This window comes from Macrosteles quadrilineatus, unplaced genomic scaffold (assembly GCF_028750875.1).
Source record: "Macrosteles quadrilineatus isolate MER2022 unplaced genomic scaffold, UCM_ALF_1.0 Scaffold_4__1_contigs__length_99947679, whole genome shotgun sequence".
NCBI classification, from domain to species: Eukaryota; Metazoa; Arthropoda; class Insecta; order Hemiptera; family Cicadellidae; genus Macrosteles; species Macrosteles quadrilineatus.
Genome location: NW_026542597.1, coordinates 35,920,961 through 35,936,151, shown reverse-complemented (window position 1 = coordinate 35,936,151; position 15,191 = coordinate 35,920,961). Strand labels below are relative to the sequence as shown.

Sequence of the window (15,191 nt, the reverse complement as noted above, 5' to 3'; positions counted from 1 at the left end):
GGTTCAAAAGTTGTTGCTTCTTTTATTTGCCCTTCAAAACATCATAGTTCATAGTTACTCCCAACCCATGATAAAGGTTGTTGACAAGCTAATGGGAGAAAGTATGTGTCAGATTGCTGATGTTTTTTCTAGAATGGTGTCTCAAAATAACCGCCAGTTTTTTATTTCTTATTTATATACGATGTCCATTCTATATGCTCTAATAAAGGAGTGCTACTATTTAATGCTATAAAATATGTAGAGCTACAACTAGTGCTACCTAACACTAAGAATAATGTTACAATAGTTAAAAATATGTTATCCCTAAAGATTCACCGTAATGAACCTTCCAAGTCCAGGTTGTTAAGATAATTAATGACACTTGTCCAGGTAGACTTGACAATAATGGCATAAAGTTGTTGTAACTTTGGTAGTCTAACTAACAGAACAAGACAATGTTGTGATACAACGGACATAGCCTACTATTCTACTTTGTATGGTCGCCATTTCAATGAAAAGTATTATGTATTAAAGTATTGTAATATTTATAATAGTAGGTCACAATGATAACAATGGATGATATCTAATAACAAGCACCTATTGTACTGACTACCACTGATAATAAATGGTGATTAATTTATAAGGATATCAAGACTTACCCACTTAACCAATCTGCTAGAACTAACAAAGACATAGTATAATTTTGTTTTCTCTCTATATAGTTTATGTAGAAAGTATTGTTGTCATTCATATTTTTGAGTTTGACTTTGGGTGGATAAAGTTACCTCCTAAACCCATTTAAGTATTAATTTGTTTCTATTCTGTTTAGATCAACAATTCATGCAATTAACAGTGACGCCCAAACTACTGTTAACACTTAATTTTCTTCTGATCTCAAATGAATGTCACAGTACAATATAATAACATAAATACAATAACCATATAGACTAACTAACACAAGGGAGTATGTTTTATCTTTGACTCAATAGTCAATAGTTTTCTCCATGATATAACACTTTAAACAATAGGTTTTGGATTCAATGCTTCAACTTATTTGTTTTTGAAAAACAAATTGTAATAAGATAACAACACACAATTATTTTTGTTTTTGCACCGTATTTTGGTAGTTCTAGATTTGATATACAGCTGTTATATCCCTTGTGTGGATTAACGTCTGCACGAGTGAGTACCACGTCCTGATAATTAGGCCAAAACACACATCACATAACACATTGCACTTACAGGTAACTCTTTTAAAATTAATTGTATTAAGTTCTATAATAAGCCGCCTGAGCCTCTCTTTGAAGCAACCATTCCTATCTACAAGTCTAAAGTTTACTCGTGGCTGTTAGAAAATCCATTTTACACTCTTCAAGAATTCTTGGATTCGACTGTTCTAATCTAGCCTTTAGATTAAGCCTATTTTACTCTGTTACTTTGTATTATCGACCAATGTAAATATTTAGCCTAATTTGACAATGCCTATCTCAATGTATTTGATCAACGGCAATAAAGATTCTGATTCTGAACAGAGCTGTGTCTAAGGAATGTCGGCCTTAGTCAAGATCTAGGAATGTCGGCCAAGACTACAAGATCGCGCCACTCATCACTCATCCTACACTCATCTCTCCATTCATACTTGGCTTAAAATACCTACTTTGTATGGTCGCCATTTAATAAGAAAGTATTAAAGTATTAAAGAAAGTTATGACCAACTAAAGATAATAAATGAACAAATAATTGGAGTGATCAATTATTTAAGCAGGTTCGCAAGGTCATTGAATTTGGATACTGCAAACTATTTTGTTGTCAAATATTTAGTCTGTTTTATGATACTCATTTATGTTGAGGCTGATATTAATTAAATGGATTTATGTACCGGTACAGTAATTTAAGGGTTAACTTTGGTTCATAACACTAGAGAGCCTCACTCATAAGCATTTGTTTAGTATAATTACAGTATTTTTATTTAAAAACTGGATAAATAACAAGAAATAAATAGCAACAAAACTATTTGTACAAATTTCACATAAAATACAGTTTTATGTTTTATTCAACAATTTTTATATCTCTTATTATAGCAGTGAACAGTATCACCTTAAAACAAAACCTATTGAAATTCACTCAACATCCTTGCTTAGTAATCCAAGCACAACTTCCTAACAATGATGTATTAGTGGTGTATTGATGTTACTCACAGGTAAGGAGTTGAATTATGTTTATTGTTTTCATTACTGAGAGACTGAATCTATTGGCTTTACAGAACTATCTATTGGTGTGTAACTATCACACACAAGCCAGCTGTGCCTCAAGGTCTTTGGATGACCTTCAAATACTAGTGTTCTCCAGATAGCCGACCCTGCCTAGCTTCCGGGGCAATTAGGCAATAGTTGCTGGAAGAGTGTAGTAAAAAGGTGTACTTTAAAAAAATAGGAAGCAAGAAATGCAATAGGAATGTGTCCTTTGATATAACCAGTCAATGATATAACTCCTATCTCCAACGTTTAGTGTTAGTGTTTGTTTATCATCTGTATGTGTTTGTTCACAAAAACATTGATAACTCCTTTTGGGGTTTGAGTTGAAATTATATATTTATCTTTTTGACCCCTATCTTTGTTCAAAATTAGAATAAAAACGTTTGGACCCATTCAAAATGGTGGCTTTAAAAAATATTTGATACAAATTCCACAAAAACCGTAATTAAAAATACAGCGCAAGATACATTAAATGTAGTAAAACTTATGCATAAGAAGAGTGAGTAAACCACAAGAAAATGTACAGGGTGAGTTTTAAATGAGGCCTCCCCCTTACTTTTTTCTAAATTTCTTAAGCTATCAACTCTGGACCACGTCAAATCATTGTAGAGTAGTAAGTACTTCATTTTGACTAGGTATACATTTTTAGACGCCATCTTGGATCCGCCATATTGGAGACAACGTTTCTTTTTCAAATGTAAAGGAAGGGTTGTGACCCATCATTATAAACTAAAATCTTACGCTGAGTATTACATTGCCGCAATCCATTTTTTTAAATATTAATCCGTTGAAAAGTTATAACGAGTTTTCAAAAATTAATTTTTGAACCCGTTTGTAACTAATGTTAAAATATGCCCCTAGTCTCAATAATTTGCTAGAAAAGGAAAGTAATGTACCGCTCAAAATTTTCAGGTCATATTTTCTTCTTTTTGACGAATTGGACATTTTCAACCGCCATCGTGGATCCCCTATATTGGATACCTACAAAAGATTATTTTCCAAAGTAAAGGAGGGGTTGTGACCTATCGTTTCAAATCAGATTATTACGCTGAATACGATGCTGCAATCTGTTTTTCAAATTCTTAATCCGTTAAAAAGTTATTATGAATATTTAAAAATAATTTTTGTATAAATTGTTATATGACGCAATGTTAGAACTCACCCCTAATCTCTTAAATTTGCTAGAAAAAACCGAAGATTTAGAGTTAAGACTTTGATTATTGAAAGGCGAAACTGACTTATTTCAACGAATTTTAAATTATCGGCCAATAAAATTTATACAAAAATGATTTAAACAAATTCCTATTAACTCTTTAATGGATTAAGATTTAGAAAAACTGATTGCAGAATTGTATCCAGCGTAAAAATCTAGTTTGAAACGATAGGGCACAACCCCATCTTTACACTTGAAAATAATTTTTCATTACACTGCGTCTCAAAAACAGCAGCTCTGTCTTACGGATCGTTTTGAGTCCCTAAAGATAGCTTTTTGCGGACTAGTCCGTAAAATTTTACGACTCAAATCATCGTTATGTCTTAGCTTATCTAAAAAACAAATCAGCTGTTCTGAAATAAACGTTCCTTTTTAATCAACCAGCTTTGGCTATTTTGTATTTTCTGCTAGGACAATGTAGGTAATGAAAAATATTGCTCGATTTGTGACTTAATCAAATTTCCGATCGTCCCAAAAAAGCCTACTTTAAGGACTAATAACAAAAACTACTATTTTGTATCCAATATAGCGGATCCAAGATGGCGGTAAAATATTTATACCCAGTCAAAATTAAGTACTTTCTACTCTACAATGATCTGACGTGGTCCAGAGTTGATAGCTTAAGAAATATGGAAAAAATTAGGGGGGGGACTCATTTAAAACTCACCCTGTATAATTTGTCGTAACAGCTGATCTTAAAACCAATATTGCATTTTTTTAATCGATAAAATTATTCAAATTGTATAGAACCATTTCTTGTTGCCTACCCTACCCTAACGAGAGTCAGCTAAAACTACTGACCTGAATTGATCGAAGAACGTCTTGTTTGCGTCCTTGTTTGCAAGCACTTGAAACGTTAATTATGGCACGTGGGATACAATTAGTCCATGGAAACAAGAACATTTAATATTACTGTAACAATGCAACAGCTGGTTTGATATGTTGCAACCAACAATACAAACAGCTGTTGTAAAGGAAACTCATTTAATATGACTCGCGTGTGATAATGTGTTAACAACAAAGTCATTTTAAAATAAGCTAACATGAGCTATGCAGACTCGATACAATTTTAAAAGTTTGAATCTAAGTTAAAAACTTGCTTAACGCATTCGCCCTATCCAGGCTTGCAACTTATTGTTGTAAATGGCTAAGGGTTAACAGTTCATTATTTTGATATTATATAATTGTTTTTAGACATCAACGCACACCAAGTACAAATTTGAAGATTAATATTACTGCGTACCTATTTAAGATCAATTTGAGTGTTAAGTGAGTGTAGAATGGAGTGAGTTGATCTGTTTAGCATTGTCGACCAGCTGTTTCTTTCCCAGGACAGCGCCGACGTTTGGAAGGACAGCTTGGTCCATTCTCAGACTGTAAAATAGTTCGACCTTGACCTACAAATCTGCATAATAGTTTGACGTTCTACAAAAGAACATATAAAATCCGAGTGTAGTGTAGTGGAAATGTATTGAATAACTTAAAGCTATCATGTTATTGTTTTATTTTCTAAGTACAATTATGACTTTACAGGCACCCTAATGCTTTGCTGAGTCATAGAGGTACGTACAAGCATTGACATTATAATATAGTCAATTTTTTATACGTACCTCTATTATACACTAGTTGATGGTATACGCCTTGAAGTGTAATGCAGTATTTTAATTGACGCGTCACTGATGATTGATTAACCTTGCCAAGATAATGAATTTAATCAGCTGGATGTTAGTTTACGGAACATTTTTTTTTATAATAAACTATAAACTAGTCTAGTATTATTAGTAAATCAGCTGATCGTCTAATCTATATATAAAGCCAAAAGTACCCATGAAATTTTGAGAAAACTACAAGTCACACCCCCATAAACCATATACTTAAAATGTTCGTCATGACGAGAAACCTTGCGCAAAATTATCCATTATTTCATAAGTTGCCCTATAAGGTCGTAATTGCTTTCCAAAGGGAACTTTCCATTTACCTAATGTTAAAAATACCTCAGCTGTTATTATTTATTTGTTCGTATTACCATTACTGTATTCTGTTTTGTTTATTTTATCTTAACTTAACCAATCAATAGTTTTATTAATACTAATGTAGTAAAACGGGGTGGAGCAGCCCGTGGGTAACAGCTAGTACAAATCTAATAGAAATTACAAGTTTACAACTTGTAACTTGTATTTGTAATTAACTATTTAATTAATTATTTCAGGTTATTTTATTGGAACACGGAACCTTTGTAGTTTTCCAGCTACTGTACTATCGTACATGTTATACTTGTTATTTTGTCGCTCCTAGCACGTTTTGGAGAGGAAAGGAAAGTGTAGCGAATTGAAGAACTACAATCATGTGGCCAAGAGGCTGCCTTATCGTATAGCGACATAAATAACTAAATAAAGTATACAAAACTTACCGGAAATAGCCAAATCAAATTTCATCATTGGATTAGTTATACAGTAGTTTCCACAGAATACCTAAAGAGTAGACTGTGGTAAACAAGTCAACTGACTGTAACCAAATTCCATTAAAATACGTAATTTAAATGAGCCGCTCACAGAAATAGCTACTGTCCAGTTTATAATTATTTTTTCTCTATTATTTTTTGATAACTTTGATAGTTGGTGTGACGTAAAAGATTTTATAATAATTGTCCGTTTGGTTTGGCCCGGTTAGAAAATAGGTTTTCACGAGATAAATAAATAATTTACAGCGTACTTTCATAATATTTAACTATATTATACTTAAATAAACTGGCTACAAACTTAACAAGACATGGTATGTACTACTATCCTTATTCGAAGATGATATTAGGCGCAATTTTCACGTTTTAGGATCTTCATTTGAGAAGGAATCTAGAAAGCGACAAGACTTTGAGTCCGGGCAACGCTGAAATACACATAAATTGCTTAAACCCACTAAGAAATTAACGTACATGACATTCACATGTAGATAAATCCGCGATCCGTCTAACAACATTAACTTACCATTGCCAACAATTAACTTCAAACTTTTATACTATCGTTTATCGAAATATAAAGACCACTAGGGGAAACCCGTCGAAATCGACGGTTACTTTCAAGGTTAATTCATCTAACTGCAATAAATTGGGTGAAATATACATATTTTGAGCATTTAGCATTGTTTAAAGGGTAGTAAGTGTGAAAACAATAATGATTTTAATTGCGTTAGTTGCCAAATTTGGTTGATCATTCAATGATTAAAATATTTCCCATACCGTACGTCATTTGACTCATCGGATTTATTATTAGTATGTTATACGATATCTCTTCCTTTGGAAGAACCTTTAAATAGTATTAAAATCGTATTGGGGGGTCTTTTGTAGTTAAACACTTCTGTGATTTCATCAGTGTAATATGATTTTATTTGAAATGAAAATATTTTTTGGGAAGAAATGTTCTAACTTCAAAGGGAGGTATGTCCGTTACAGTGTAAGTTTGATTTTTCCTTCGTCACGTCGCGTCAGTTCATATCGTACTTCTGTGCCAATGAATGAACCCTCTAGCATAGTTATGAGAAATTTATTGTGGGGTTACTATTAAAGCTGGAATTCCTTGACATGGGGGATGTCAGTTAGTTGTCTCAGCCTTATCAATAACATAAAGTTGTCAATATAATCTCTCTACGGAATGATAGGTGTAGTGGAATACTTGAAGTGAAGTTGGCTTTTATTCTTAAACTGTTAGGGACCTCCTAGTTTATATGGTCTTGCGGCTTCATTGGCAACAAATAATGCAAATGACATAGCAATGGGACATTTCCAAAAAGAAAAAATACTGTAAATTGGCTGTTGCGTATATATTGACGTTTACATATTGTAAATCAACGTATCTTATAAAGGATTATGAGGTCTAGTTTAAAAGGAATATGACCTTTCTGTCATGACAGTAGCTGCTAAAATAGTATTTTCTCTTTGTACCATATTTTACAGCCAAAATGTCGTGTTATTTTCAATAATGTTACCAACCCAGTGCGCCAAAGTCCGTAATATAGGCAGGTGCAAATAATTTGTCAAGATGGGTACCATTTTAGGCAATGTTTCTATGTTTAGATTTTATTAGACACGATAAGAGCAGATATTTCTACATGAATATTTGATATGTGTAGAATAATATGATAAAATTTAGGCAAAAGTGGTGAAAAAGGCAGACACCAACCCGTACAATAGATATAAGATAGTTCAATAAGAAATAATTTAAGAATTTCTGTTATCAAAGGATTTTCCACTGATTTCTAAATAGAACGTTATATTGCAAAACATGACATGATAAAGAGGAAAATTAATTTTAAAATCAGAAAATAACATTGCAAATACTTATTTGGTACAATACAGTAACCCAATAAATATGTGTGGTTTGAAATACAATTTAAAAATGAACAGCTGTTTTATTAAAAAGTATTATTCACATGGCCAAAATGTAAACAACTCTGTGGAGGGATCTTTAAAGGCTTCTGGGGCAGAGCCCTAAGGGATTTTGCTTAGTTTTTCTTTTGGAAACTCATCTACAGACCAAGACCTTTCTTTGGACACCTCTACCAAGTTTCTACGCCCAGCCGTTCTCTCAAATTAGTGGGGACAAAGTTTCCAATTAAATATTTAAATTCCCCCATGTTAATCTTATCTGAGAAAATCCAACTTTGATGGCCTGTGGGGCAAAGCTCGAGGATTTTTATTACATGAATTGGTGAAAGGGGGCGTCTACACAAAAAATACTTTATTTTGACACGTCGTTTGTAAAAATCCGTCCATTATTAACGGAGGAGTAGTGTTTTCAAGAAATCGCCTTCACGTATTATATATAAGGATTATTCAAGGTCTTTGAATTTCAATAAAGGATAGTATAAAAGTTATATGTCTTGTAAAAGTAAATGTGACCTATTTACATCCTTAAAACAATGAAGAATCGTATGCAAGTAGTGGTTTTTCATAGATTAATGAGTGTATTAATCTAAAAGTTCATGTTTTCTGGCCCGTGCAGAACACAACTCTCTTGAATTATTCGTGATTAAGACTTATTAACCTCAATAGTCTAGTTGTAAAACGATACGGAATGGAAAAACACAAATCAAAGATCGCTCCCACTGAGACCTGTTTTATTTTTATTTATTAGTAGATTAGTAGACTAGGTTTGTGATGTGGTGTATCATGAGAAATCCTGGGAAAGTAGCATGTCCTATGAACCCCTGTTGCGTAAAACCGCGGTATATACTTACAATACGTAGCAAGCCCTAAGTACTGTAATTTTGCACTATTAAGTAAGATTTAGTAAATCAATATATTAATAGGCAAGCATGTTTCTTTAAAACCCCTTTTCTCGGCTCGTGAGCGTCGCAGGGAAAATCTACGCATACTGTAGAAAGATATTATCCTGTAGATTTTCAGAATCCCTTTATAAATTAAAATAGGCTAAATAAAAAAATATATATAGCATCAATTAAAAATTCTGAAAAATTAACATGGATCTTATGGGTTGCCATGCTGGTGACGAAATAACAACGAAATATAAACAGAAAATCAAAACAAATAGAAGAAATTCCAATCACATATTTTATTTACAGTGTGGAATAGAGCGTGGAATATCTTGAAAATAGAGATTCTATACATTACAAATTTTTGGTCGAGTTTTCGACTATTGGACGACCACTAGTTATAATAATTAGTAAATGGGTTTACCATGTATTAATGTACGAATATTCGTAATATTCTAGTAATAAAGCTAAATAGAATCTTAAGTTTCCCCCTAAATTGTTTTTTACACAATTTGAGAAGTACGAATTTACATTTTGTTGTTCTTGGAAAAAACTAAATAACTTAGGCTTTGAGTTTGGGATTCTAAAACGACATCTCCTGCCATATCTGGTCCCGAAGAATCTTTTCTTTTTTCACTTTAGCTATGCGATGCTGCAAATTTGGTTCAACAATGAACTCAAAGCAAGGAATGCTTTTGTTATGCTAATCTCATTCAGACATACGATTGAATATAATACACTTTCGTCTTGTACATAGTAGACGAGGATTAAAACAGCCCCGTCAACTTAGATAGTTATAAGTTTTATCAGTGCATATTTTTTTAAAGTTAGTAAACTCCCAAATTTCATTCAATTAACTACAGGATAGTCTTATAACAAAGGTCGCGTATGTAAAAAATACGTGAATAATTTGCTATAGAATTTTATGTAACAATACATTTTTGAAGAAGTTCAGAATATTTAGTCTTTGGTGAAAACATAGTAACTATTGGTGAATCTTTTATTAAAATATTATGAATAAATTCCTCCAGGATATATTGTTTAGTTTTAAGTTTAACGACTGTGATTTAATTATATTATTTCAATGTAGCGTATGCCTTTGAATACTACCTTCTGTCACAGTTGTGCTAGAACAATTGACAAAGAATGCTTTCTTTGTAAAAATTAAGTTATTAACTATTATAGTTTTGTATTTTTATAATGGCCGGTTAGAAGTTTTAGCCCCGAGAGAGGAGTAGGGAATAAAGACAACTGGAGGTAGAGCAAGAAAAAAAAGTCTTATTCTTTGTCCAAACTAATACTAAAATATATCGTTGAAATCTGTGCTGCTAAAGCAACAATAACAGCCTTCAGCAACTACAATGAAAACACATTTAGGGCAATACACCATTAGGTCTGCACCTAGAATAACAGTACATCCTAGCCTTGGGTCTAGCTACAACATTCCAAACATTTAAACACATAAACAATGGCACACTAAATAATGTAATAGTCTATATGTTTCACTTTTGGTTCATTACGATACATGATCTGATCTCTGATCATGATTCTTATTACGATTTTTAGTTCTTTAGGTTCTGTGGATCAGATGTTACTTTATTCAGTTATTGAAAAGCTGTTTGTGCTCCACTAATTATCATTGGCATTTCGACCACTAACAAAAGTCAGCAACTTTGCGCAGCTGGCCTTAATCGTCGAGCTTCATTAATGGCCATAGTTATTTCATTCATAAGCTATATAATCATCACCGCATCCATTTAACGGTCGTCCATCATTCATCTACAATTTAATATACGAACCCTGGTGTGGCTTGTTGGCGTTATGCTGTTTAAATTTGGTTCAAATATATTACCACGATAATATGTTTCAACAACAGATTTAGAGGTTATCTGCATTGTTGTCAACAAACATAACCTCAACTTTCAAATATTGAACTATTATAATATACTATCAACGAGTTGGTAAAAGGGTTGTTAATTTGCAACTGTTATTTTTCAATACACGCTAACTCAACGTCGTTATTGAAAGGTATATTTTCAACTCTGTCATTCATTGATGAATAACTCTTGATATCGATAAAACTCATCAAAACTCTCTTGAGCTATTATTGTTATTCTAATGATATTGCTGTGATTGATAAAAGCTAATCAGAACGGTTATCTAACAGGTAATAACAATCCTGGAAATCAGTTCAAGCAAGGTCAATAGTAGGCCTACCATAGATTAAACATAGTATACAGTCAACGAATAAATAGAAGATTGGTAACTGACTGGAACAAAAAACGAATTTTAAATCCAATTTAACCTTCGAGTGTTGAGGTGGGGGGCCCTTACAATTTCTATATGAAGTGGGGCCCTTACAATGTCTATGTGTAGTGGGCCCCTTACAACGCCTATGTGCACGTATAGTAAACTGTTTCTGTCATGTTTGTGTAGTTCGGCAATTGACCAACAGGCGTTCAATTGGTTTATGTAGGTCTGGATAATCCATGGCGGTTATTGTAAGTTTGAAAATCGGCTTTATTTTGACTTTAGCTAAGTAGAGAGAGTTCTTCGATCCAAAGATAGCTAAGTCAGTTAAGAGGCGGCCTTGGAGAGACTCATTATTGTATTGATTTTTAGATACTGAGATTTACAAGAGGGCTCTGAACTGTAGGACCGCATAATAACCATAAAACTAAAATCTATTAATGACTGGATGGATTTGAACCCTGACCTCAAGGGCAAAAGACCCGCTATCTGATCACTAGACAAGATATGCCCTTGGGTTTCAAAATAGGGATGGACCGCTTTGCCTAAAGAGTTTAAGCTCTTCATCCTCTAATTCCTCACGTAAAAATGCCACCGGAATAGGCAGAAAATGAAATTAAAATGCTTTATGATGAAAATCGTACACAATGGTTAAATACAGCTCAAAACAGTTTATGCATACATATAGTATTTTTAATTTGTTATTGCAATGTTTGCGTGAATTCATATGCTATTATTCAGAAAAATGTAATTCCAAAGTCAATAGAACGAATAAAATCAATAACTAACCCATAATTAATAATTATGTACGGTAATTATTACATCGGCATGCATTTCATATCCATACAGCCTGTCAATACACAACGTAACACGAAATCCACGTTTGACAGCTTCAATATAGCAAAGATGTTAAAACTATAAACGATTCGATTTTAGCAAAACTTAAGGCTTACGATCAAATACCTACCACAGAAAACGTATTATGTTTTCTGTTGTTATACTGACCTAAGCTTCTGCAAAGAACTCTTCATTATTGTAAAATTTTATACCTGTCACCTCCGTGTATTATATTCCGTATTTTAGAGTTAGCTGATGTTGTGCGTGCTCTCTTATTCTAGGTTATGTTTTACGTCTATATAGCATCCGTTTCTCTTTGTAAATAGGTTATAAATAGTTTTAATTTATTAAAATATTTTTAGATTTTTTAGATTCAAGTGAGGAAATTCCCCAAAAGGTCTTTGTACTACGGGTTTATTGTTTCAATATTGTAGTGTTTTTGTAAAATGTAAAAAAAAAAAAACAATGAAGATTTTTTTATTTAATGACAATAAATTTAATACTGAAACGGTAGGTCTCAACAACAGCGTACCAATGTATATGTCTATCGGTCTACGACAGAAACAACAACTAGAAATTGTTTTCAGCTGAACCATAGGGCATGGATAATAAAACTCTTATTAGGAATTTTTATAAAATCCGTGATGACGGGAATGAAGATAAAAAAATTCCTACACATAAAATATTGCGTGTAATTGCGCCAATGAAATATTCGATATAAGTTTCTTTATAGAATTGTTTTATCTTATATAATTAATCTCTTCACACAAATAAGGAATATACAGCTCTATTTACTTTTACTAACATTATTTTAATGAGAAAACATATTATATAACTTTTAAGTTTGATAGTGAAACTAAAATTAAGTTGATCGTGCTTCCCGTTTAAAGCAGTAGTGGTACATAGTAGATCATGGCACGTTTATTTAATTGATGTTTACTTCGTAAAATTATGAATTACGAAGTATTTCATTCTTAAACTATAGGCCTATAGACGCTGCTGCATACCGGTATTTCATAAAACGAGCTAAAAATTAACTATCACTAATATTATACACAACAAAGAAACACTGTGAAAAATTATCATAAAAAAATGGAAAATAAGGTTACCCGCAAACAGTTTTATCATGCAGCCATAGCAATAATAGTATTTTAATTTCAAGATAATAATCAGCGCTTACCGTTGGATGTGAGAGAACGAGGACGGTGTGAAGCCTAACAAACGCCGACTGTTCAATAATAACCGACCAAATTAACAATGACAGTGGCGCTGATGACTCACTTTCAGCCCGCCAGGCGCGCTGTACCACACCTGCACAACAGCTGATTGTTTAAGGTTATCTTTGGCGTATAGATAACAGTGAGGCTAACTTAAAAATGCATTAACAGTTTTTATAGACCCTTTTTAATGTTGTTAATTGTGTTGCATTTTAGATAACTTTGGAATATCTACGATGTAGACCTACTTGGAATCTTAATTTCCCAAGAAGTAGTAGAAGTCGTTTTCCAAATATTGACAATAGTAAACTTATTGATTTTTTTCAATTTTTTTACACTTGATGCATGTCTTAGCGAGTATTTTAATACTTTTTGCAAGGGAAATAAGGTGGCCGTGACATTTTTATCGAGTATGCTGTTGTAAAGTGGAATACAACAACTGAAACAGTAACCATAATAATAATAATGTATTTTACATGAAATTAAAACCAACAACTACTGTAGGCCTACCTGCATACACAACATAAACATGTATGTTAGTGAGTGAGTGTGATAATACATGTTATAATCCACCAATCTCTATGAGTGTGACTGTGAATGTTTTAATAAGCTGGTTAAAGAAATTTTCTAAAATACTGTATCAACAAGACATCTTTTGAAGTTTACATTTTGTTTGATATTGTGAAGGATGATTGGGTAAACTGGATCTCATTTTCCACATTTGAGTCGCATAGTTCCAATGTAATTTGAGAAGTTATTAATTATTATAATTGAGTAATTAATTGTATTTGAGAAAATAACAATTGTAAATTAGAACAGTCAGGTTAATTTGGTAAAACCACAAATATAGGTGACAATAGTCAATTGAACTTGAGATTATATAGTATTGAGAATTTGTGAATTTAATTTCAGAATGAAGGCTAACTAATAAAAGTTATATAACCTTGTCATCATTTTGAAGTCAATTAGTTGTGTACAGTAGACTCCCTTATCCGGACTCCTCACGACCGAGGCCAGTTCGGTTAACAGTTATTTCGGTTAAACCGACGTCCCCAAAAACTCGTTAAAACGGACCGTTTATCACGTGATCACTGGTCTCAAATCTTTCCCACGAGAACAGTCGTTTCAGTACCGCCCACTTCCTGCCAATCTAATCCGGTTAAACCGATGCGCTGATAAAAATTTTCCTGTTAAAGGGATGTAATTTCCGCCGAGTATTAGTCCGGTAAAACCGATGTCCGGATAAGAGGGAGTCTGCTGTATGCAATAATGTTTTTAGACACCCAGAAAATCCGTGTTTATGTTTTACCTAAAAATATTTCCAAGGGGTACAAAAATATTACCAATGAGCACTCTTGGGGGACAAAGTAAAATAAAATACATTTTTTTTATAAAAGAACACATCAACGACATTTATTTTTCCCAACTGATACAAAATGTTATAACACTACTCTTTAACTTTGATATATCTAGTCATTAAAACATCATAGGCACAGAAACCCAAGCCCCACTGAATCAAACCCTCTAATTTTAAATAGGCTGTCATCACTTAACAAAGACTGTGCCATACTTAAATTTTAACCTGAATAAGATCATAAGAGTAAGTGTGGTATTGTGTATTTGTATAGCTTTGCTTGAACAGCAGGTTTTTTGGATAAGCCTATTATTGATAAAATCATAGATTAAAGGAGTAGTTGCCTACTCCTTTAATCTATGATAAAATACAGCTTTATCCGGTTCTAAACATCAAAAAGCTACTGACTTTTATCAGGATTGCACCAGCGACCTAGTAACGTTAACCATCCTTATTTTTACTAAACCTCAGTTCTGTGAACGATTGTTTCATCGTAAAACCGTAAAAGGTTTTTAATCCAGTGGGGCTTGACAAAATAACTACAATCTAAATGGCTGCTACACATCAAATGACAGATATTTTAGGCCTGTCAACAATTATTGACAACTATAGTCTTTTATATAAATTCGTAAATATCTAAGCTTAACCCTTTGAGTCCCTACCGCCAATACATCCGACGCAATACTAACATAGCCAAAATTCCACAACAACTTTCTAAGTGGTCTAATCTAAAGTATTATTTTTCTGGACGAGGCAGGACCGTAGATTGAGAATTCAATTGTCTTGATCAGAACTGGAGTGGAATTCATGAGGACAACTGT

General features: G+C 32.8%; 1 protein-coding gene across 2 annotated transcripts in view; it reads right to left on the bottom strand.

The window, feature by feature from the left end:
* Nucleotides 1-13,038, bottom strand: part of LOC128993201 (retinol dehydrogenase 11-like) — a 31,035-nt gene extending 17,997 nt beyond the window's left edge. Inside the window, exon 1 of one of the 2 annotated variants that reach the window (XM_054416965.1) lies at nt 12,980-13,038. The gene's annotated coding sequence lies outside the window, so the exon portion shown is untranslated. Of the gene's footprint in view, nt 1-2,177; nt 2,208-12,979 lie in introns of those variants that run through there. The other variant, XM_054416966.1, reaches the window with a different exon arrangement.
* Between the last annotated feature and the right edge of the window lie 2,153 nt (nt 13,039-15,191).